The sequence below is a fragment of the Hemitrygon akajei genome, chromosome 3 (genome assembly GCF_048418815.1).
Source record: "Hemitrygon akajei chromosome 3, sHemAka1.3, whole genome shotgun sequence".
Taxonomy (NCBI): Eukaryota; Metazoa; Chordata; class Chondrichthyes; order Myliobatiformes; family Dasyatidae; genus Hemitrygon; species Hemitrygon akajei.
The window spans coordinates 16043425-16067840 of NC_133126.1; the positions used below are offsets into that span (position 1 = coordinate 16043425).

The 24416-nt window shown below is 40.4% G+C and overlaps 1 protein-coding gene across 10 annotated transcripts in view; it reads left to right on the plus strand.

Annotated features, from left to right (window-relative positions):
- Positions 1 to 8: 8 nt before the first annotated feature.
- arel1 (apoptosis resistant E3 ubiquitin protein ligase 1) overlaps positions 9 to 24416 on the plus strand; it is an 88707-nt gene continuing 64299 nt past the window's right edge. For 2 of the 10 annotated variants that reach the window (XM_073039244.1, XM_073039254.1), the window contains exons 1-2: positions 1791 to 1891; positions 17305 to 17465. The gene's annotated coding sequence lies outside the window, so the exon portion shown is untranslated. Of the gene's footprint in view, positions 229 to 1790; positions 1892 to 17304; positions 17466 to 20545; positions 20632 to 24128; positions 24194 to 24416 lie in introns of those variants that run through there. The other 8 variants (XM_073039247.1, XM_073039246.1, XM_073039248.1 and 5 more) reach the window with 8 other exon arrangements.

Here is a 24416-nt window from a genome sequence, read left to right on the forward strand (position 1 = left end):
AGGAGCGACTACCCCTCCCATCCAGCTTCCGGTTGCTATAGGTCCCTAGAAACGCGATGGCAGAGGAAGCGTTGTTGGGAAAGCTGGGAATCGGCAGGTATTTGTCAGCTTTTTAAACATGCAGGGGGAAGAGCCGCTGTCACAAGAAGTAAAATAGCAACCAAATAAAGCTTTGAGATGGAAGGAGGTCTGACGTCTTGCAAGACTTAAAACCCAGCTCTGGTTATGGTAATGCTTATTTTTTTAAAAACTCTTTTCGACTGAATGTTTAATTTTAATTTAACGTTAAAAGAAGCAGCATTAGGATTGGGGCGAGCTGCTTCAGTAAAGAACCAGCACAGGGACGGTGGGTCAAATGCATGCCCGCCGTCACCATTGACGGACTATGTTTTAAAAAAACGTTATGAGCGCAGTAGATTACCGAAGAAGGACGTCGTTGCAAAAAACAAATACACAAATGTGCCAAATAGGTTTTACTTGCTAGCTTCCATATGTTATGAAATGCAGTGTGTTTAGAACAACAAGCAGGCTTGTCTGATAAGAACAGTTATCGGGTGCAAGAGATAACAAATTATCAGTTTTATAAATTATTAATGATCCCCTTGTTCGGTGCATTGGTAATTCGTTTTATTTTACGATCCCATTTGTTCATTAATGTCAGATTGAAAGAGGAAAGCTGTATAAAGAATCAAGCTATGAACAGAACATTTGTAACTATCCCCTCTGAATAATGAGTTAACAGACATTAACATTTTTTAAAAAATGTTTTGAGAGCTGTATGTTGGCAAATTTTTATTTCCTATCCTTTGCTTAAAAGTAGAACACCCTTTTGCCAAGTTGCTATTCCCATGACAGACTTCATTTGCAACAAACAAAGAGTAGTTTTGAGCTCTGATCACAGGTACACAATGACCTTGAATAGAAGTGTGAAACAGTGTTAATTTATAAATATTGTATTCTTCCAGGGAAAAAAAACTTAACCTATTAGTTGATGCTGAGTTTAGATTCATGATTAAAAGGTAAATTCAACAGGACAAAATAATTCTCCATTCATTCCTCTTTCTACTTTTTGTGCATAGAACAGTGAGTGCTAACATTTATATATTTTTAATCAGAAGCCTGATCTCAATGCTGTAGGGTTTTGTGGAGACATAATCAAGTCAGGTTTTTCTCTGCATCATAAACCAACATGGTAGCTGGAACATGCGAAAATCTGCAGCTGCTGGAAATCCAAAGCGACATACATAAAATGCTGGAGGAACTCAGCAGGTCAGGCAGTTTCTGTGGAAATAAATAGTCAACATTTCAGGCCGAGACACTTCATCAGGATCTGAAGAAGAGTCTCGGCCCAAAACGTCGACTGTGACTCTTTTCTATAAATGTTCTCTGGCCTGCTAAGTTTCTCCAGCGTTTTGTGTGTGTTGCTTTGGTAGTTGGAAGTTGTTACAGGAATTGGTTCAATCTTTCTTGTGGCCCACTAACTGTAATGTACATCAGATAAACTCAGTCTTGCAAATTCCTTTTGATGATGATGCAAATTATTAATTTACATTACTAGCAGAGCCGAAGTATGCCTTTTCATGTTCTCATTTTCTCAAAGTATGAATTTCCTCCTAGAAATAACAATTTGGACAATGAAATTAATGGATAATTGTATGTAACTTTGGCAGTGGATTGTTGTTTTCAAATGAAACATGCAAATGTTGATACAAGTTTACTGCAAACACAGCAGAATTGTGATAATCCCAATGCTTTAACTGCATTCTGACTTTCCTGCTCTTTTTGTTTTGGGTGCTGGCCTGGCAACTGAGGTGGAAGAATCTTGGAGAGAAACTGATTAAAAAGTGGCTCAATGCTAACAATCTTCTTAAATGCAAAGTCTTATTTGAAGGTAAGACATAAAGACTGTTCTCAGTTATACAGCAATAAGGGGAAAAAACTGCACGTGCTAGAAATTGGATGTAAAAATGGAAATTGCTGAAAACAATCAGCAAGGTAAAAGCTTAGTTAACATTTCTAATTGATGACCTTGCATCAGTCCTGAGATGTTAACTCTGAGATTTTTTTGACGTTCTGAGAGGACTGAGGTGAGGAGAGATTTCTCGAGATTTATAAGCCATTTTTTAACCAATGTCGATGGTTGGGGTTTATAATTTCAGGATTTAAGGCAATGTAATAATGGATGAAGCAAAGGATCAATTGTTATTGACTTGCTGAGCGTGCACCTGGAGCCATGTGTCCTGCATCTGCTTTTGTTCTTTGTGGGTTTTTTTTCCAACAGACCCTATCCAATTAAGAGTGTGAGCATAAATTAGACCTTAAGATATGGGAGCAGAATCGGGCCATTCAGCCCACCAAGTCTGCTCTGCCATTCCATCATGCCCAATTTATTATCCCTCTCAACCCCATCAGACAGAGCCATCTGACAGTCTTCATTTGTTAACCCTTTCATTCCTGTGGTCATTCTTGTGAATATCCTCTGGACTCTCTCCAATGCCAGCGCATCTTTCCTTGGATAAGGCGCCCAAAACAAAACTCACATTACTCCAAGTGCAATCTGACCCCTGCCTTATAAAGCATTACGCCCCCACTTTTCAAAGGCTGAAAGGTTAATTTATTATTAAAGCATGTATCCATATACAGCTCTGTAATTTGTCTTCTCCAGATAGTCACGAAACGAGAAAGAACATGAAAGTCATTCAGAGAGAAACATCAAATCCACCTGCCCCTCCACATGAAAAAGAATGGCACCCCTAAAACCCTCTAAAAGCCTCTAAAACCCACCTCCCCCGCACAAAACAGAACGTGAACATCAGCCCTCCCAATAAACATACTTCTTATTGAGGGGAACAGCCACAGGGGTACTCTGCACTGTCTATTCCCTTTCTCTCTCCTGACAGTCATCTAGAGATTTGCTTCCTGCAACTTAGGGGTGGCTGCCTTCCTGTAGCTCCTATCTATCACCTCCTCATTTTTCCACAGCTCAGTGCACTTTGTGCAGACATAGTTATTAGGGAAACTTGAAGTCTCCCAGAGATCCCATGTCTCACACTAAGAACATACCTCTACCTCCAGATCCATTCTCAGTGCACTAGCTTTGTATCAACAGGAAAAAAAACTTACTGGAAACTTGAAGCTTCTACCTGTTCTCACCCAAGCCTGCTGAGCCAAAGCTGGACCACTCTAATAATGCCAGACTTACGCAATGGCTGTTCCACTTACATCCTTGCACCTTTTTTTATTGAGCATTAGTTTCATCCAGAAAGCACTGCTTTTTATATGAAACAATGAGTTTAATATATGGTTATCAATAATTATCTGTGGCACTTCTAAAATAGGTTTTGAATACTGCAAAACATTTTCAGTTTTGGCACTGAATCTGAATTCAAAATGCCACTGGAACATTTCAAAGACTTGTACTGAGAACTTAATACTCAGATACTCAGTGTCTAGATGTGGGTGTGAACCCCTGTATGAAGTTTTTTGACAGCTTAGTGAAATGTCTTCTGGCAATTTTGTATTTTTCTCTGTTGGGTTTGATGTCTACCACTGTTTTATCAAGGTATGTTGTCATGCTGACAGTTTGCTTTCTTGAAATTGAAGTGACTCCAGAAACATACCATTTTGTCACAGGTGGTTAGACGTGGACCTCAATGGGCCACAGTTGTGTATAACTATCTTGAAGCTTAATGTCAGAATGTTGCTGCTGACAAAAGTGAGATCAAGATTGCAGCATTGTTTCTAGCACTCAGTGTTAATAGAGCTTGGGTCATGAATCAGACAAAGTTACTGTAGTTTGTCTATGCCCAAGTTTCTTTACAAATTCAGCTTAGGCATTGTGACTGTAGTTATTATTAAGACTACAATAACAATTCAAGTTTCTTTTTGGATTTATCAAATACTAAAGGGCTTAGCTTTAAGGTAGAGGGGGAAAGTTTAAAGGACATTTACGAGGCAAGTTTTCTGACACAAACTGGGAGGTGCTGCCAGGGAAGTAGCATGATAGCAACTTTTAAGAGGCATCTAGTCAGACAAGTTACCAGGCAGGAAATGGAGGGATAAGGACACGTGCAGACAAATGGTATTAGTTAAGGTTAGCTTGATGGTCAGCATAGATAATCAAATAAAAATCACGTTTATGAGCACTGACATACACTCAGAGGCCACTTTATTAGGTATAGGAGTGGAACCAGGCGTGGTCATCTGCTGCTGTACCCAAAAGTTAAAGGTTCACTGTGTTGTTCATTCGGAAATGCTCTTCTGCACATCACTGTCATAATGTGTGTATTTGAGTTACTGTCAACTTTAACCAGTTTGGGCAATCTCCTCTGACCACTCTCAATAGAAAGGTGTTTTCACCCATAGAACTTCTGCTCACTGGATGTTTCTTGTTTTTCATTCCCTTCTCTGTAAAGCCCGCAGACTGTTGTGAGTGAAAATCCCAGAAATTAGCAATTTCTGAGATATTCTGCCTGGTACTGATAATCATTCCACGGTCAAAGTCATTTGGATTACATTTTCTCCCCATTCTGATGTTTGGTCTGAACAGCAACTGAACTCTTCAACATATCTGCATGCTTTTATGCATTGTGTTTCTGCCACATGATTGACTGATTTGGTATTTGCATTGACAAGCAAGTGTACTGATATACCTAATAAAGTGGCCATTAGAGTATGCTGTCAAATTTGTTGCCAAAAAGACCAAAGTGCTTGTTCCTGTTCTGCAGTGTTCTATGTTCTTTGTTTACGTAGTTCCAAATGTTTAAATTTCTTTTTTGGGGTTTCTGCACTGTTGAGATTAACAGTTCCTCAACATTTAAATTCAGTATTGTGGCGACCCAATTACTAGCACACTCAAACCGGCTGACAATTAGCCAGCGTGCAGGCACAAAGGCTAGGTCCGCAACAAAGGGAGAAAGCCTGAGGGGGTTTCAGTACGTGCCAGTCGAGGCATCCGGCGGGGGAGAGAGGCTTTAAAGCAAGGCTGTGAAGTTGGAATAAACTTTATCTTTGACTGCAGTTTACCGACTCCGTGTCGTTATTTTAGCGCTGCGTGTAGCACACCGCTACAGTATCTTGATATTATTATTGTGGGTTATTGACGTTATCCTGATAAACAGCTGAATTTCTAAATATAGTACTGCTGCTGAGAGAGGGTGAGAAGCCAGAAACTGGAGTTGATTGCAAGAAGACAGAGGCTGGCTGAATGGGTAGAAAAATGGCAGATGAAATTTCATATAGGAAAGTGTGAAGTGATGCACTTCGGCAGAAAAAGCAAGAGGATGAGCTGAGTTTATTGTGATATTCTGGTGCATTGAAAAATTTGCAGCAGCATCACAGGCACATAGCATTAGATTCAAGATTCAAAATACATTTAATATCAAAGCATGTATAAATTATACAATCTTGAGATTTGTCTGCTTTCAGGTAGCCTCAAATCAAAAAACCTGAAAGAACCCAATTTAAAAAAAAAGGACCAACACAAAATGCACAGAAAAACAGAAAACACAAATCATACGAACAATGGAAGTGAGCAACAGCAATCGGAACCAAAATCCTTAGATCTGAATCCCTGGAGTAGGCTCAAAGCCTCAATTTCAGTTCACCATATTTGCGGGGCAGATCACTGCGAAGTCCACAGACATGAAGCACAGCAGCCAGCGCTGTTTCACAACCTCAGTGCAAAATTGGCCTACTCTTGCCTCTGATCCTGACACCCTACCTTTCCAGTCTATCTGAGCCAGTGTTTAAATTGTCCAAACAGCGGATCATACTTTACATTAGGATCAAGGCCCTGCTGTAGTAAAACGCTCTGGGCCAGGACTACACCATCCAGCCCAAAGCCGTTTTCAACTTCTCCAAGCTGCTTGGTGCTTAGAGTGATCCAACCTTGCACCCGGGATAGCTGGATGGGCATCGAAATACCTTTGCCTCAACTCCTCTCTGAATTGCGCATTACAACTTCATCTGCATCAATTTTGCAATGCACCCGTTATCTCATCCCTCGAATTCACTTCACCTTCACTCGCTTTTTCATTGTTTGCAGAAACGTTTACCATAATTTACCTCAGAAAAGATGTTATTAATAAAGTTTTTAGTCAAATTTCTTGCCTTTGAAGTGCCAGTAAGCTGTCGTTCTCCTTCAGTAGCGCCATCTTAAACTGAAAATCAGAGACCCAACATTAACAAGAAAACATGAAGTAAAAATAAATTATCCAAGAAAGAATACATTTTACACAAACAATTAACAAAAAGTCACTTCTAAAGGATGTGCAAGATCAGAGGGACTTGTCTTTGAAAATGACAGGGCAAGTTAAGAGAAAGGCAGTAAAGCATGAAACCCTGGCATTCATATCGAAAGGCTTAAAAAACAAAAAAGTAGTGGAGTTACATGGTGAACAGAGATTACATCTAGAGAATTGTATCCAGTTTTTGAACCCTTAAATTTAGAAGATGTAAAGATCTGAACATCCAGAAAAGATTGACTGGAATGATTCAAGGAAAGAAATATTTCAACAATTGGGTCAAATAAAATCAGAGTTGAATTAAGGAAGGTTAAGAGAGGTGTTGAAAGAGATGCACACAATCATGACTGGTTTAGCTGGAGTAAATAAAGAAAAACACATTTTAAAAATTGAATGAATGATAAAGGGTGGATGTGAGGAATAGCATTTTTATTTACAGGCTAATCGTGATCTAAAACTCTCTGCCTGCTGAGTTGCTGTAAACAGAATCAATCAAGAGTAATGAATAAATACTTGAGAAATGCAGGAAGTAGAAGCACAGGGATTCCGGATTTGTCTCCTCGTAGCTAGCATAGGCTTGAATGCTTCAATGAATTGGTTTATCTTGATGCGTTATCATCTCTTTAAATACAGAAATAGACTTTTGTGCAATCTTGATAGGAGATTGTTGCTGTTTGCTGTAGTAAGAGAAGTGATTGTGCAATAAAACAAACTTTTTTTTGTCTTCTGCGCTTCCATTATTAAAATTAGAGATATTTTTATTTTTGTGCTGTTCATGGCTGATCTGTAGATAAGCTATGTTCACCAACACAAAAGATACAGATGCTGGATATCTTGAGCACCAATCACAAAATGATGGGGGATTGGGGGATTTCAGCAGTTCTGACGTAGCTTTAGGAGGTTTCACTGCCACTTGGATGAAAAAAAGGTTCCTAATATTGCCCTTAAAATCTCAGCTCCAATTTTCATGTTTCTTTTGTCATGACAAATAGATCACACCTTATCTTTTGATAGTCCAGGGATATAAACTACCATCATACTGTCTGTTCTTGCAATCTATTCCATTATTATTATGGTAAAATTACATTCAGTTCTCTGCCTAGGTCAGTTTTGTCTTCCTGAGGGGCAGTGCAGAAATGAATGTTCTGTTTCAGATAGGATCTGACCAGAATTTAATGTAACCCTTCTAGTTACGGGAAATAAATTCACAGAAAGTGGGCTGAATATCAAACAAAACATGTAGACAAAGAAAAAGAAAAGTAGTCAAATCAAAATTGACTGGGGGTGGGGAGGGAGAAACTTGGTTCATGTTCTGTGACAGAGATGAAATGTCACTGGTGAGGGTATGTTTTGTGTGGATCCAGAATTCCTGTACCTTCGCCACTGGGAACAATGCTTCAAGCTGCCCAGTTATCAAGTTCTGTAATTCCTATCCCTTTGCCTTTCAGCTTTATCTTAATATTCTTTTGAACCAACTCTACTACAGGTTTCCCCTGCTATCTGAAGGTAGAGTGTTCCTATGAAACTGTTTGTAAGCCGAAATGCCGTAAAGCGAAGAAACAATTACCGTTAATTTATATGGGAAAAATTTCTGAGCGTTCCCAGACCCAAAAATTAACCTACCAAATCAAACCAAATAACACATAAAACCTAAAATAACAAGAACATATAGTAAAAGCAGGAATGATATGATAAATATACAGCCTATATAAAATAGAAATATTGTATGTACAGTGTAGTTTCACTTATCAAAATCAGGAAGACAGTGAGCCAAAATTGATGTGGAAAAAAAAAATTGGCACGTACATGCAAGCACACACAACTGCCCGCACAAGGCTTCACAGTCATGGAAGTCTTTCTTGGGGTAACACACGCATAAAGCGGGCGTCTTTTTTTCATAAAAGCGAAAATCCTCTTTGGTTAGTGAAAACAGGTACTAATGTAGGTCTTTCGTAACAGCGAGCTGTCGTAAAGCGACGCTCGAAAAACGGGGGCCACCTGTGCATGCTTGGTATCATTATTTTTGCTTTGTTTACTTTTGTGCAGTGCCATGGAAGCTTATTAATATATTAAAATTCAAAATGAAACAGAAGTTCCTCATTCAGTTTAAATTTCTGCTGCTCAATTCATTATCTGTACCTTATGCAGTTCAGAGTTTTTTGTGGCATCTGAATATTATTACTGCAGCAGATTACATCCTAGATAAATTTAATCTACTGCACTTCCAGTATTTATTGGCTATGGGAGATAGTAAAATGTGGTTGGGAGTGAGACCCTGTCACTCCCGTTGGGTGTTATAAAGTGTTTAAGAATGAAATTTCTCATTTGAAAAGTAAGGTGAAAGTAACAATTTTAATTTTGAAGTAGTTCTGGTCAGTTAATGGAAAATGAGCAGTGTACCTTGGGATAGGTGCAGTGGCAGTTTTCCAAGGTCACTAGTGATGCAACTAAGAGACGAAGGCAGGCAGCCAAGTTTTCTCATGCAACCAGCTGTGTCCATTTTAGTTGACTGGCAGGAATCCATCGTAGCATTTGGTGGATGTGCCACAATACATTTTGTTTTCCTACTTCAGAGATGCAACTGGCTTCTGCTTGCCTGAATTTTGAAAACTCATTTGAGTTCGAGCGAATGTACAGGTAGCTTGCCATGATACAGTTGATAGCACTTGACGCATGCCTGTTGTCAAGAAAAATAAAATAGTTGTTCTATAGATTTATATCTCTTGCTTGACTCTGTGTCACCAGCTTCTTATAGATAAATTACAGAATAGAATGTGCTGTCCTAATTGTCTATGGGTGATTTACGAAACAAGGTCAAGCTGCAGCTATATTGTGCTTACAATTATAAAAATGATAGTAGTAAGATGATGGGCTTTTTACTTCTTTCAAAGTGTCCTTTAATAAAGAAAATGATCTTGTATTAATATAATTCTTTCCATATTGCTTTCAGGAAATACTCCCAGTCAATGAAGTACTTTTAAGTGCCCAGTTACCCCACTTATCTCTACTCCTGAAAGTGCTGATTCATTACGGCATTTTCAGTCTCGGAGTCCAAACACTCCTGGCACATGCCATTTTGAAGACGTGCACAGTTTGAACTATCCCTGGCTGTACCAGGAATCTGGCTTGAGTCTCTGCTGTAATTTCTGGCTGTTGAGCTTATTATCAGAGAGGAACCTCTGGGGTATGGGGAGCTGTGCACAAGTTAGGAGACCTGAACCTACCAGATGGTGTTACATCCAAAAAGTGATGAGAGAGATTGTGGGATCTGGACAGTTTGTTGATACCAGTCATTTTTAGGTCCCCAGGAAAGGTCTGTGTTCAGCATTCTAAGCCCTGCATCTCAAAGGCATAGCCTGCCACTGACTCATATTCAACTTGATCCAACCCTCATAGACAGTTCTGCATGTGTGGGGTAATGAGATCCTTATTTCATAACTGTAGAAGCACTTGCGGTGATGGGGGAGACAGTGTTTAACATCAGATTCCTTACTGAGCCTTATTGTTAATAATGCTAAAGACATTAGGCTCCTGGGAAAGTGTCCTGAGAGCAAGGTGTAGTTGTTGATGCAAAGTAGAAAGTGTTTTGTTGTTTATAGTCATTCTATGATCATTTGTGGGAACTGTTGTGATGTCCTCTTTATCCGATTTCTTTTAGTTTTGAGGACCACTTTTAGTATGAAGAAGACGAGGATCAGCTTTTCAAATGTTCTTCTCATTTGTGTCACGATTGGCTCCTGGGGGTTTGGAGTCCACCTTCATTCAGAGCTGTCATTAGTCTTATTTTAGCAGCATTTAATAATTCAGATATCATGTAAACAAAGAAACTCTGGGAAAAAAAAAGTAGAGCAAACTAGTCCTGCATTAAGGATCCATTCAATAATTGATTAATAATTCCACACAATCTAGTTGATATCCCCTAGAAATATTTTTCTTTACTAACTCTCCTCCATGAGACGTTACTTAATATTTAAAAATGCAGATACTAAATGCATGAATATTATTTCATGGATGAACAAGATATGGGAATTGTGAGCTGTCTCCAGCGCACCTTTGGTGTGTTGGTTGTTAACCTAAACTATGCAATTTACTGTGTATGCTTTGATGTACATGTGATAAATAATGTTGAATCTTGCTTGGATGGGCAATAGTTACAAAAAACTCCTATCTGAGCATTCACAAAAAACAAACTTGACTCATCAATTTGAGACCATATGACATAAGAGCAGTATTAAGCTTTGCCATTCCATCATCAACCCTATTACACTATCATCTCCTCATAACCCTTGACGCCCTGACTAATGAAGAACCTATCAAACACCACTTTAAATGTAACATATGATTTGTCCTCTAACTCTCTGTGGCAAAGGATTCCACAGATTCACTACCCTCTGGCTAAAGAAATTCCTCCTCATCCCTATTCTAAATGAACATCCCTCTATTCTGAGGCTGTGCTGTCTGGCCCTAGACTACCCACTACTGGAAACATCCTTTCAACTTTCAACTCTATCCAAACCTTTCAATTTTTGATAGGTTTCAATGAGATCCTCTCTCATTCTTATAAACTCCAGAAATCATTCTTTGTGAACTTTCTCTGGGCCCTTTCTAATGCCAGCATATTGTTTCTCTGATAAAGGGCCCTAAATTGCTGACAGTACTCCAAGTGTGGTCTGATGAATGCCTTTTAAAGTCTTAGCATTACATCCATGCTTTTATATACCTGTCCTTTTGAAATGTATATTAACATTGCATTTTCCTTCCTTTCCACCTACTCTACCTGCAAGTTTTAATTCATGGAATCCTGCACAGTCTCCCAAGTCCCTTTGCACCTCTTAATTTTTGATTTTTCTCCCTGTTTAGAAGGAATATGCTTTTATTCCTTCTACCAAAGTGCATGACTATATGCAGTACCTCACTACACTATATTCCACCTGCCACTTCTTTACTAATTCTCCTAGGAGGGATATGGAGAGAAGGCAGGGACAGGGTATTGATTGTGGATGATCAGCCGTGTTCACAGTGAATGGCGGTGCTGGCTCAAAGGGCCGAATGGCCTACTCCTATTGTCTATAGTCTGTCTAAGTCCTTGTGTATTCTGAAATAACGCCTACATCTCGCTGACAGTCAACACTGGTGCACCTCAGGGATGTCTGTGTAGCCCACTGCTCTGCTCTCTCTATGCTCATGACTGTATGGCTAGGCACAGTTCAAATATCATCTATAAATTTGCTGATGATACAACCATTGTTGGCAGAATCTCAGATGATGACAAGAGGGCTTACAGAAGCAAGATGTACCAGCTAGTTGAGTGGTATTGCAGCAATAATCTTGCAAACAATGTCAGTAAAACCAAAGAACTGATTGTGGACTTCAGAAAGGGTAAGACAAGGGAACACACACCATTCCTCATAGAGGGATCAGAAGTGGAGAGGGTGAGCAATTTCAAATTCCCGAGTGTCAATACCTTTAAGGACCTAACCTGGTCCCAACCTATCAGTACGGCTATATAGAAAGTAAGACTGCAGTTATATTTCATTAGGAGTTTGAGGAGATTTGGTATGTCACCACAAACACTTGCAAATTTCTACAGATGTACCGTGGGAAGCATTCTTATTGGCTGCATCACAGTCTGATGGTGGGGGTTGGGGGTGGTGCTGCTACTGCACTGGATCAAAGCAAGCTATAGGGTGTTGTAAAATTAGTCAGCTCCATCATGGTCGCTAGCCTCCGTAGTATCCAAGACATATTCAAGGTGCAGTGCCTCAAAAGGACGGTGTCCATCATTAAGAAACCCCACCACCTAGGGCATGCCTTCTTCTCATTGTTACCATCAGGAAATACAGAAGCCAGAGAACACGCACTCAACAAAGCAGGAATAGCTTCTTCCCCTGTGCCATCTGATTTCTGAATGGGCATTGAACCTATATTTATACATACATAAATAAAATAGTTAAATTTATATACTAATGCAGTTCTTTTTTCTGTATTACCAGGTTTTGCATTATAATGCTGCCATAAAGTTAACAAACTTCACGACACATGCCAGTGATATTAAACCTGATTCTGATTCTTAGAGTGGAATGACATTTACAATTTTCCAGTCCTCAGAAACCATTCCAGAATCTAGTTATTCTAGAAAGATCATTACTAATGCCTCGACAATCTCTTCAGCCACCTCTTTCGGGTCCCTGCAGTTTAGTCTATCTAGTCCAGGCGACTTACCTACCTTCAGACCTTTCAGCTTCCCAAGCTTGTTCTTCTTAGTAACAGCAACTACACTCCTGTCCCCTTACAGTTTTGAATTTCTGACTTACTGCTAGTGTCTGTCACAGTGAAGACTGGCGCAAGATACTTAAGTTTGTCCAATGTTATTTTTTTTTGCCTCCCATCTCTGTATCATTTTCTTGTGATCCAGTATCCACTCTTGGCTTTCTTTTGCTCTTTACATTTTTTGGAAAAAAAACTTCTGGCATCCTCTTGTATATTATTGGCTAGCGTACCTTTATATTTCATCTTTTGTCTCCTTATAGATTTCCTAGTTGTCCTCTAATTTTTTAAAAGCTTCCAAATCTTTTAACTTCCCACTAATTTTTGCTATATTACATGCCCTGTCTTTTGCTTTCATGCTGTCTTTCACTTCCCCTGTCAACTATGGTTGTGTCATCGTCCCTTTAGAAAACTATTTTGTCTTTAGGATGCATCTGTGTTGTGCCTTCTGAATTGCTCCCATAGACACCAGCCATTGCTGTTCTGCTATCATTCCTGCTAGTGTTCCCTTCCAATCAACTTTGGCTAGCTCTTCTCTCATGCCTCTATAATTCCCTTTACTCCATTATAATGCTGATACATCTGACTTTAGCTTCTCTGTCAAACTACACGGTGAATTCTATCATATTATTATCATTCTCTTCTAAGGGTTCCTTTACCTTAAGCTCCCTAATCAATTCTGGTTCATTACACAACACCCAATCCAGGATTGCCTTTCTCCTTGTGGGCTCATCCACAAGCTGCTGTAAAAAGCCATCTCATAGGCATTCTACAAATAATCTCTCTTGGGATCCAACATCAACCTCATTTTCCCAATCTACCTGCATATTGAAATCCCCCATGACTTTTCTATTGCCCATTTTAATTTGTACCCTACATCCTGGCTACTGTTCAGAGCCTGTATATTCCTATCAAGGTCTTTTTGCACACCAGGATTCTACATCTTCCGCTCTACATCTCTTTCTACAGATTTCTATTTACTTTTTTAACCAACAGAGCCACCCCACTCCCTCTGCCTACTTGCCTGTCCTTTTGATATAAAGTGTATCCTCAGATGTTAACTCTCAGCTATGATCTTCTTTCAGCCATGACTCAGTGATGCCCTCAACGTTATAACTACCAATCACTAACTGTGCTACAAGATCATTTACCTTATTCCTTATACTACAGGCTTATATCAGTTACTGTCTCAATGACAATAATTTGGAATGGTTCTTTTATTTCTGTTATCCCTTAATGAGAACATTACAAGTAAAAACAGGAATAAGTAACTTGGCCTCTTATGCCTGCTTTGCCATACAATGAGATTATATTATTAATTTCTTATCTCCATTCACATTGTAAGAAAATAAGGAGGACATTCAACCGACTGAACTTGTACTGATCTGAAGAGCAATTCTATTCTGTCACTTACCCGTACTTTCCTTGAACCTATCCTCTGATACACACCAACTAACATGCCCTGATTCTCCTACTGTCTCATTGAGTACTGGCAACTTGTAGAGCTGGTTAACCTTTAACCAGCACCTCCTTGGAATATGAGAGAAAACTGGAGCACCAGAGGAAATTTGCATGGCCATATGGCAAAGGTGCATACTCTACACATTCAGAATAATCCAGTTAACTCAATTTCACTTTAAATATTTTTACCAAAGTGAGGCATGGGACCAGAACTAGGCTGTTTGTCGCATTGAGTTTGCTCTGCTAATTGATTGTGTCTTATTTATTTTTCCTCTCAATCCCATTCTTCTGCCTTCTCCCCAAACCTTCAAATCCTTTCTAATCAATAACCTATCTGCCTCCACTTTTAAATATACCCATTTCAGAAATTTAATAAATTATTGTTTGCATGCATCTGAGTCTTGCTGTCAGCTGCTTCCAGTTCAGTCCTTGGCCAGTACGCTGTTGTGGCTGGGTATCTAATGATTGGTAGGGCGAATGTGTTGATGGATCTGATCTTGTTCTTCCCAATCAGTTGGCTTTTATTTTTACTGAGAAGACACAGGGTGCAATAATCAGCAGGACGCTGCCAGAAGTTGGGCAGAGGCTAACTCTGGGAACTGTCCGAACTCCACACCGCCATGGAGCGGGGGTCTGGGATACAGGTCCTGGTGGAGGGGGTCAGGTGGGGATCTTGGGCTGAACCCCTCGCGCTTACACTACATCTGCCCACAAAAACCTCTAGAAAAGAGTGGCAACATGAAGAGTCATGCTGGCTCAGACATTGCCCAGATTAACAAGGTCCATGCCAATGGTTGGGGAAACGGGATCATTTGGTGATAAAGTGGCTACCGGTCCAAACCATAAATGGATGAGACTGGATGAAAGAGGAGAGAGAGAGATAACTTGTATATTGATTGACTTCTATAATTCAAGGATAGTTTTCATAACCAGTAACTAATGTTTAGGAATGTTAATTACAGTTATCATTTCAATTTAACATCCGAACTGGGTTGCTAAATTTAGTCACTGTTGACCTATTTTGATCACACTTAATAACTTATTTTAATAAGAATATTTTGTGTGCTTTGGTGGATCTATGAAGTAAGATCAGCTGCATATTTCAAGTACAATATATGTACAGCAATCATTTAGGGGAAGCATTGATCAGACACCCTGGGTTTCTCTCTTGGAGTTGCTTTTAATTAACCCTAACTTATTTACAAATTTGAGCTTTTTGTTCCTTCAAGAACCTTCTGTTCTTGGCCACGACAAAGGAAGATTTTTAAGCCACTTCTCAGAATGCACAAGTGGCTCAAAGATCAGATCAGTATAAGGTCCTCAATCTGGAAGACCTAGAACAGGATGAGGAAGACAACACTGACTGAGATGGCAAAAGCAGAGCTCAGTATATGTGTGGTGAATTAAGAATGCTTTTTAAAGTAGAACTTGTGAACCAAGTATTATTTGGCTCATACCTAACAGCAACAATTTATATTACACATAATGAATAAATGGAATAGATGCATACAAATTATTACCAGTCTTGAATGCTGGACAGATCCCTTCCTGAATATATTTATTCTAATTAGTAAAAGTGAAGTGGTTCATTACACTTAATCAATTTTTTAATTTATTTTGCTATGTGTACAATTCTCATGAATTGTCATCAAACTGAAACAGTAACGTTTTCCCAACGTGTAGAACTCAAGTGGTCTTTCCAGGCACTTGGTATATTGTATTCAGCATTCACAATGTGGCTTCCGTGCAGTGGAGGAACTGAATGCAGATTGAACAATGGCTTTGCAGTGCATCTACATTTAGTCTGCAGGAGTGGTCCTCATCTTTCAGTTGCCAGACACATTGATTCTCCATCCCAGATCTACTCTAACCTATCTGTCTCTGGATTCCTACACTGACAGTGAGGCTCAATGCAAGCTTAAGGAACAATGCCTCCTCATCTTCTAGCTGAGTATGTTGCAGCAGTGATGATGAATTCTTCAACTTTAGGTAACTTACTATTTCTTTTGGGTGGTGGGGTGGAGATGTGTCTCTACCAAATGAAGTGTAAGGTGCTCTTTCCCTCTGCTAGCCTGCAGGTCGCCCTTGGGCAAGATGTTGCACCTGCTCAACCCCCTAATTGGGGTTATGTGAAGCCATGGGAGCTGGTGGTGGATGTCACAAGTCCTGGTTATGTAACCACTGATGCCAGGCAGACAATTTCTGAAGAATGTTGATAATGGCTGGTGTCACCCATCTTGTAAAGACACTGCCCAGAAGAAATACAATGGCAAGCCACTTCTGCAGGAAAATTTGCCAAGAACAATCATGGTCATGAGATCATGATTGCCTAAGTCATACAAAATGGCACATAATGATGATGTTGACTATTCCTTTCTGTGGGCGCCATGATAGCATAACGCTTAGCGTAATGCTATTGCAGCTCGAGGCGTCGGAGTTCTGAGCTCAGTTCCAGCACCATCTGTGAAGAGTTTGTATGTTCTCCTCTGTGACCGTATTGGTTTCCTCTGCGTGCTCCAGTTTTCTACCACAGTTCAGTGACGTACTGGTTAATAGGTTTAATGGTCACTGTAAATTTTCCTGTGATTAGGTTACTGTTAAATAGTTGGGTTGCAGTGCGGTACGGCTCGTTGGGGTGGAGGAACCTGTTCCATGCTGTATCTGTAAATAAATAAAATGGTCATTTATGATTGTATATCTGTAATTTTTGACACTTTTCTTTCTTCATGTCTATAGACTGACTTTATAGGCTTTTGTGTTAGGTTTGCTCCCAGTCCTACTGTCTGCAAACCTAGCACAGATAAAAGAAAATGCAGATTATGTGTCACCTATCACATTAACTCATTTGGTATCACCTTATCATCGATACTCAATTTGGTTCTACTTTTCTAGCTCCTATCTTCTCTGCAACTAGAGAATACCTTGTTTTCTCTCTTTCTCAACTTTGACAAAGGACTTGAATCCAAGGTGAATCAATTCCATTTCTTTCACAGATGCTTTCTGACCTACTGAATCCTTTCCACATTTTCTGTTTTTATTTCGTATTTCCAATGTTTGCAATTTATTTGATTTTAATTAAATATCATTTTGTCCCCTCTCTTTACAGATACTGTGGGCCTGCTTTCTGTTTTAATACTTATAGCATTTATTGCAATTATTTTTGTTACTTACTTCAGGATTTTTATACTCCATTTACTATATGTGCATTGACTTCACTTATTATTCTTATAATATGAATCCTTATCCCTTCAGAACGCTGTTTTATATACTATTAGTGATCTGGTTATTCCGAGAGCAGACAACTTAGCCCTTTCTTTTGTTTTATTTACAGATGTGCAGAGATTAGAAGTTTGCTAATATTCAGTCCATTCTGAAGGGAAATTCTTTGGGCGACTGTGTGACTCAGGAGTTAAAAGCAGTCTAACACCAGCTGGTAAAGAAGAGCCCTCGGGAGTAGCTGTGTACACAGGGTTTAAAACTTTATTATTATGTGTATGTTTTAAAAGAAAATTACATTGTTGAATCTGTTTCCTTTCTTGAACATATGATGCTGGTATAACTGGAAAAAACAGGCTAACTGGGAATGGGTGCTAGAAATTACATTAACTATGTATCCCAAATGGCAGCCAGCAAGAAGTATAAACAAAATTTGGTCACAAGGTTCTGCAGATGTTGGAAATAGAACATAGAAGAGTACAGCACAGTACAGACCCTTTGACCCATAATGTGCAAAATTTGAGCACAGGCACAAATTCTGGACGAACTCAGCAGGTCAGGCAGCATCTATGAAGGGGAATAAATGTTTGATTTTTCAAGCCGAGATCCTTTATCGGGGGTGGGAGAGCAGGGCACAGAAGCTAGAATAAGCAAATGGGTGAGAAGGGGAAAAAGTACAAGCTGGGTGGTGATGGATGACACCAGGGGAGAGGGAATGTGAGAGTCTGGAAGGTGATAATCTGTTCCATCTATCAACTTCCAACTTCTCACTTTGGAGAAGGTTTACTTAAAATGGATAGGTAGTCTTCTGACTATAGAATAGAGGGTCTAGACATGTATCTACTGGAATGGAGAACAGTGAGAGGGAATTTATTTGAAACACAAGATCCTGAGAAATCTTGATTGATGTTTTCTCTTTCAGAAGATTCCAGAACTAGCAGTCACTGTTTAAAAGCAGTTTGCATACAAGTCAAATAAATTAGTGTTTTCTTTGAGTAACATAGAAACATAGAAAACCCACAGCACAATACAGGCCCTTCAGCCCACAAAGCTGTGCCAAACATGTCCTTACCTTAGAAATTATCTAGGGTTACTCATAGCCTTCTATTTTTCTAAGCTCCATGTATTTGTCCAGGAGTCTCTTAAAAGACCCTATTGTATCAGCCTCCACACCATCACCAGCAGCCCATTCCACGCACTCACCACTCTCTGCATAAAAAAATCTTATCCCTGACATCTCCTCTGTACCTACTTCCAACCACCTTAAAACTGCCCTCTCGTGCTAGCCATTTCAGCCCTGGGGGAAAGCCTCTGACTATCCACACGATCAATGCCTCTCATCATCTTATACACCTCTATTGTATTTGGAACTCTCTTCTTCCAAGGAGAGTGAAACCAATGTATTTCAAAACTAAGGCAGAAGTAGATAGCTTCTGGATAAACAAGGAGGTGAAAGGTTACTACAGTAGGTAGAAATGCAGAGTTATCGCAGAACAGCTTCGAGGATCTGAAGCCTACCTTTTGTCCTAATTTATGTTTTTGTATATTGAGACGTTGGGGAAATACTCTTGTGCTGTGTTTCAGGTGCAGTGGATACAGTAGAGAAGAAGTGCATTTAGCTTGATGTCTAAGTGCTTGTTGGAGCAATTACCTCGCACCTAATTTTCAGTCTTTTTATTTTAAGTTTCAACAGATTCTTCATGTGGCACTGCTCATTGTGGATGTAGGCCAAGGAAATGAATTTAAGTGGGTTGTTTGCTATTTATAAAACAAATGTAGCATGCCACAAACTACCATCGCAGCCAACATACGACAATCCAAATACAGTGTTATGGCTAATAGAAACACTGCCTTGCAGCATCAGAGAACCAAGTTCAGAGCTGACCTCAGGTGCCATCAGGAGAGAATCTGCACAGTCTCTCTGAGCACATCAGTTTCCTCCCACATTTCAAAGACATACTTGTTGGTAGGTTGTTGGGCCACTGTAAATTGCCCTTGGTGTGTAGGTGTGTGGTAGAATCTGGGAAAGTTGACAGAGAATGAAATGGAATTTGTGTAAAACAGGAGTCCCAAACTCAGGTCTACAGACTCCTAGGTTAATAGTAGGAGTTCATGGCATAAATAAAGATTGGAGCCCCTGGTGTAAAAGCTGTTTGATGGATGTTGAGGGCTTGATAGTCAGAAGTGCTTGTTTTCATGCATGATGATTCTGACTACTGTAACTGCGACACAAGTTTTAATAAGATCTTTTTTTCAAAGTGGTGGTTTCACATGTACTCTGGTGTGAATATATGGTTCTTGCGCAACTGTAAATAAGATACTTGAGAGCAAATTATATTCACAGTCTGCATATATGAAGATATTGCCAAATTAGCAATGGTAGCTGGTGAATGTCTACAAAGTGAAAAGCAATTTTGCAGGCTCTGTCAATGAAAGAAGAAACAAGAAGTAACCGAATGTGACAGAATGAGATGATTTATGACCCTTGATCCTTTCTGTCTTGAGAGAATCTTGACTGGGTATAAAATAGAAGTGTTTAAAAATGGACAAGTTTTAGACTCACTGAATTCAAATTTTCTGATATTTTTAGAATTTATGGGCATGATTTCCTTAAACTCCACCATTCACCTGTGATTTCATGTCCCTTGATATTTTTAGTAAGTGAAATATTTCATATGTAGATATGATAACAGGAAATCTTAAGCCAATGGGATTTGGCTTAAATGTTAATTGGGAGAATAGGTAAGCCATCAGAGCAGGGGGGAGCACAATAATCAACAATGAAATATTCCCAGGTTGTTTCTAGGTACAAAGGGTGAAATATATTTAGTGGCACACAGATTGCCCTATTATATGTAATATATTTTCAGGAAAAGCATTCACACTGTAATCATAAAGCAAAGCATTGCAGATGCTGGGAATCTGAAATAAAAATAAACTAAACTGAAAATACTCAGCAGGTTAGTTGGTGTCTGTGTGAAAGAAAGAGTTAATGTTCCTGATTGTCTTTTATCAGATGGACATTTTATGCTAACTTTTAAAGAGGGTAAATAGAGAAAGGGTAGTACACTTGAGGACAAAGAAGGTATTTATACATGGAGCTGGAGAAAATGGGTGAGTTACTAATCAAGTACTTTGCATGGATGTACATGAAAACGAAGGAAATGGGAGATAGTGAGATTATGGAGTATGCTAAAATTCTAGGACAGTCTGATATTGAGGAGGTGGTGTTTGGACTCTTGAAGAACATTAAGTTGAATGAGTCCCCCAGGGTCTGATGGGATATATCCCAGGTTATTGAGGGAGGCGAGAGAGGACATTGCCGGGGCCTTGTCAAGGATCTTTTTTTATTACAGGTGAGAACCCAGAAGACTGGAGAATTGCCAGTGTTGTTCCTTTGTCTAAGAAGGGCAATAGAATTAAGTTATGAAGTTCTAGGCTGGTGAGTCTTTTATCAGTGTCGGGGAAACTATTGGTGAAGATTCTTAGAGATATACATATTCACACCTGGAATGGCATAGACTTGTTTGGGATAGACAGCCGGGTGCCAGTTGCTAAGAGTGTGGGATCAGGGGAGTGTGACAAAAGGTCCGGGTGCAAGTATGTGCACAAATGCTTGAATGTAGCAAGGCACACTGAGAGTTGTTAGCAATACATATAATGTCAAGGCACTCATAAAAAGAGGCATTTCGGTACACAAGCATGGAAGTTATGTTCAGCCTATACAAAACACTGCTTTTTCTTTTCGCATTATGTAATTCAAGATCATTTTACCCAGTTTTAATCTTTTTAATGATCATTTCCACATGAAATTCATCGCTGCACATATAATGAAGTAATTTGCTCTGCAGTGTGAGTTTCAGCCTGTGTGGCATACATTGAAGCTCAAGGCTTCACAAAAGAACTTTTCTTTGTGCACAATCTATTAGGGTTTGTTTAATTATTAGTTAAGGGACACTCTGCAGACACTGGGAGACCTGACTTGGCAACTCTGAAATTGACTGCAGGTAGTTCATTCACCTTCCAAAGTTCATGGAGAATGCCCTCTATGCTGCTTTGCACTTTTGAGTCACTTTTGCATTAGGTACCCCAGCAGAGACAGTAATGCAGAACTCCACCATCGGAGGTTTCAAGGATGATGTGGTAGCCACTGAGAGAGGCTTGAGCACCTGGTCAGGAGATCTAGGTTCATCCATTCTTGGAACTCTGTTCCCAGAGATATTTCAGACTTAGCTTTGCTTGAACCTGTATGATGAGCAACATAATCTGCAGGCTCAGGTTTTCAAAATCTGTAATTCCAGATACGTGAACTTTTACAGGACAGCCATCAGCATGTCCCTCTCACCTATTGATTTCTTTGCGAATGTGTAGTCCCTGGTGATCATCATCATCATCTTCATCACCTTAATCATCATTATCATCCTCCCTGACCTCTTCCTACCTGCACTGCTGTCTGCTGTATTTGTTCCTGCTTTTCCTGGACTATGTTTTGCTATTCTGGAAGGGGAGATACGTTGGTGAAGGGGACAGGGGATGGGGGACGTAGAACTGGGGGGCTCTCACATCACACCCTGTGAAGACAAATGAGAATAGAGCAACACATATTTGACCTAAGAATACCTTCATGTTGATGTAACAGCACATAGCGTAGTGGTTAGTGCAACACTATTACAGCTCAAAGCGTCGGGATTTGGAGTTCAAATCCGGTGCCATCTGCATGAGTTTGTATGTTCTCTATGTGGCAGTGTGGATTTCCTCTGGATGCTCCAGTTTCCTCTACCGGAAACATGCATGGTTACTGGGACAATGCGGCTCGATGGGCTGGTAGGGCCTGTTCTGCACTGTATCTCTAAATAAAATAATAACAAAGCTGTTCTGCCAATTTACTGAACAGGGATGTAATCATTATAATGAAATTTCTGGTGGATTTTATATGGTCTCTGCTTGAGGAATGGCCTGTGAGCATTAGTTGGGGGATCTACTTCACCTGGTGAGGTGCTGCCTTCAGGTGGGACCCATTGCAGCCAAGCAGTACCTTCCTTAAATACAAAGTGCACTGCAGATGCTGTGGTCAAATCAAGACGTACAAAAAAGCTGGATGAACTCAGCAGGTCGGGCAGCATCCGTTGAAAGAAGCAGTCAACATTTCGGGTCGAGACCCTTCGTCAGGATTAAAGAAGGAGGGGGGAGGGTGGAAAACCAATCAGAGGAAAGATCAAGGGGTGGGGGAGGGGAAGCAGGAAGGGGATAGGCAGGAGAAGTGAAGAAGGAGCCTAAGGGGAAAGCATTATGGGTAGTAGAAGATGGCAGAGTCATAAGAGGTGATAGGCAGCTAGAAGAGGAGACAGAGTGAAGGTGGGATGGGGGAAGGGAGAGGGAGGGAATTACCGGAAGTTGGAGAATTCGATGTTCATACCAAGGGGCTGGAGACTACTCAGACGGTATATGAGATACAAACAACACACAAAATGCTGGTAGAACACAGCAGGCTAGGCAGCATCTATAGGGAGAAGCGATGTCGACATTTTGGGCCGAGACCCTTCATCAGGACTAACCGAAAGGAGAGATAGTAAGAGATTTGAAAGTAGAGGGGGGAGGGGGAAATGCGAAATGATAGGAGAAGACCGGAGGGGGTGGGATGAAGCTAAGAGCTGGAAAGGTGATTGGCAAAAGTGATTCAGAGCTGGAGAAGGGAAAGGATCATGGGACGGGAGGCCTCAGGAGAAAGAAAGGAGGGTGGGGAGCACCAGAGGGAGATGGAGAACAGGCAAACAACTAAATATGTCAGGGATGGGGTAAGAAGGGGAGGAGGGGCATTAACGGAAGTTAGAGAAGTCAATGTTCATGCCATCAGGTTGGAGGCTACCCAGCCGGTATATAAGGTGCTGTTCCTCCAACCTGAGTTTGGATTCATTTTGACAATAGAGGAGGCCATGGATAGACATATCAGAATGGGAATGGGACGTGGAATTAAAATGTGTGGCCACTGGGAGATCCTGCTTTTTCTGGTGGATCGAGCATAGGTGTTCTACGAAATGGTCTCCCAGTCTGCGTCGGGTCTCACCAATATATAAAAGGCCACACCGGGAGCACCGGACGCAGTATACCACACCAGCTGACTCACAGGTGAAGTGTCGCCTCACCTGGGAGGACTGTCTGGGGCCCTGAATGGTGGTGAGGGAGGAAGTGTAAGGGCAGGTGTAGCACTTGTTCCGTTTACAAGGATAAGTGCCAGGAGGGAGATCGGTGGGAAGGGATAGGGGGGACAAGTGGACCAGGGAGATGTTGTTTCTCCAACCTCAGTTTGGCCTCATCATGGCAGTAGAGGAAGCCATGTATGGATATATCGATTTGTGGAATGCTTCATCGAGCACCTACGCTCCATCCGCCATAACAGACAGGATCTCCCGGTTGTCATTTACTTCAACTCTCCTTCACATTCCCATTCGGATATGTCCCCCACCCCTTGATCTTTCCTCTGATTGGTTTTCCACCCTCCTCCCACTTTCTTTATAGGACTCCTGCCCCCTCCTTCTTTAGTCCTGATGAAGGGTCTCGACCTGAAACGTTGACTGCTTCTTTCAAAGGATGCTGCCCGACCTGCTGAGTTCATCCAGCTTTTTAGTACCTTAAGTTCTCACTGTTCTCATCATAATGGCAAAGGGGACTGATAGTATCCAATGTTTAGTGGTTTAGCCTCCTATACAAGGATTGGGAACAGTAGTAATTAATAGTGTAGTAAGGATGGAGAAAGTGGCAAAGGAAGGGATTTTTTGAATTGGGGTGGTGTGTTTCTGTCTCTTGTCTGTCTTCCCTCCCATGGCAAAAGTATGGCCATTGAAAAAGAATTGCTTTTAGTGGTCTGCAATCCTTAACATGCCTTATTTGATATGACATATCATATATAAAATTTATTGCAACATTGCTCTATTCTGTTAGAACATTTTCTCCTGGAAGGGACAATTCAAGCTGCATCCTGTGAGGGTGTTCTTTTGGAGGTTCAGGTTAGTCTTCTCCCACCATCCCCAAAAAAAGGTTCAATTTGCATGTGTTTTATTCACTTCGTCGTCACTTCTGAAAATCTGGGATCTCTCTCTGTAGATGTATTTGCTGTTGCTCTATCTACCAATGGGAGTGTGCTACTGTATTAAACACTCACACAGCAAAGTTTTTGCATCTGTGGTGAATTTTAGCAGTTCCTTATGAGTGATAAATTCAGTAATGGTC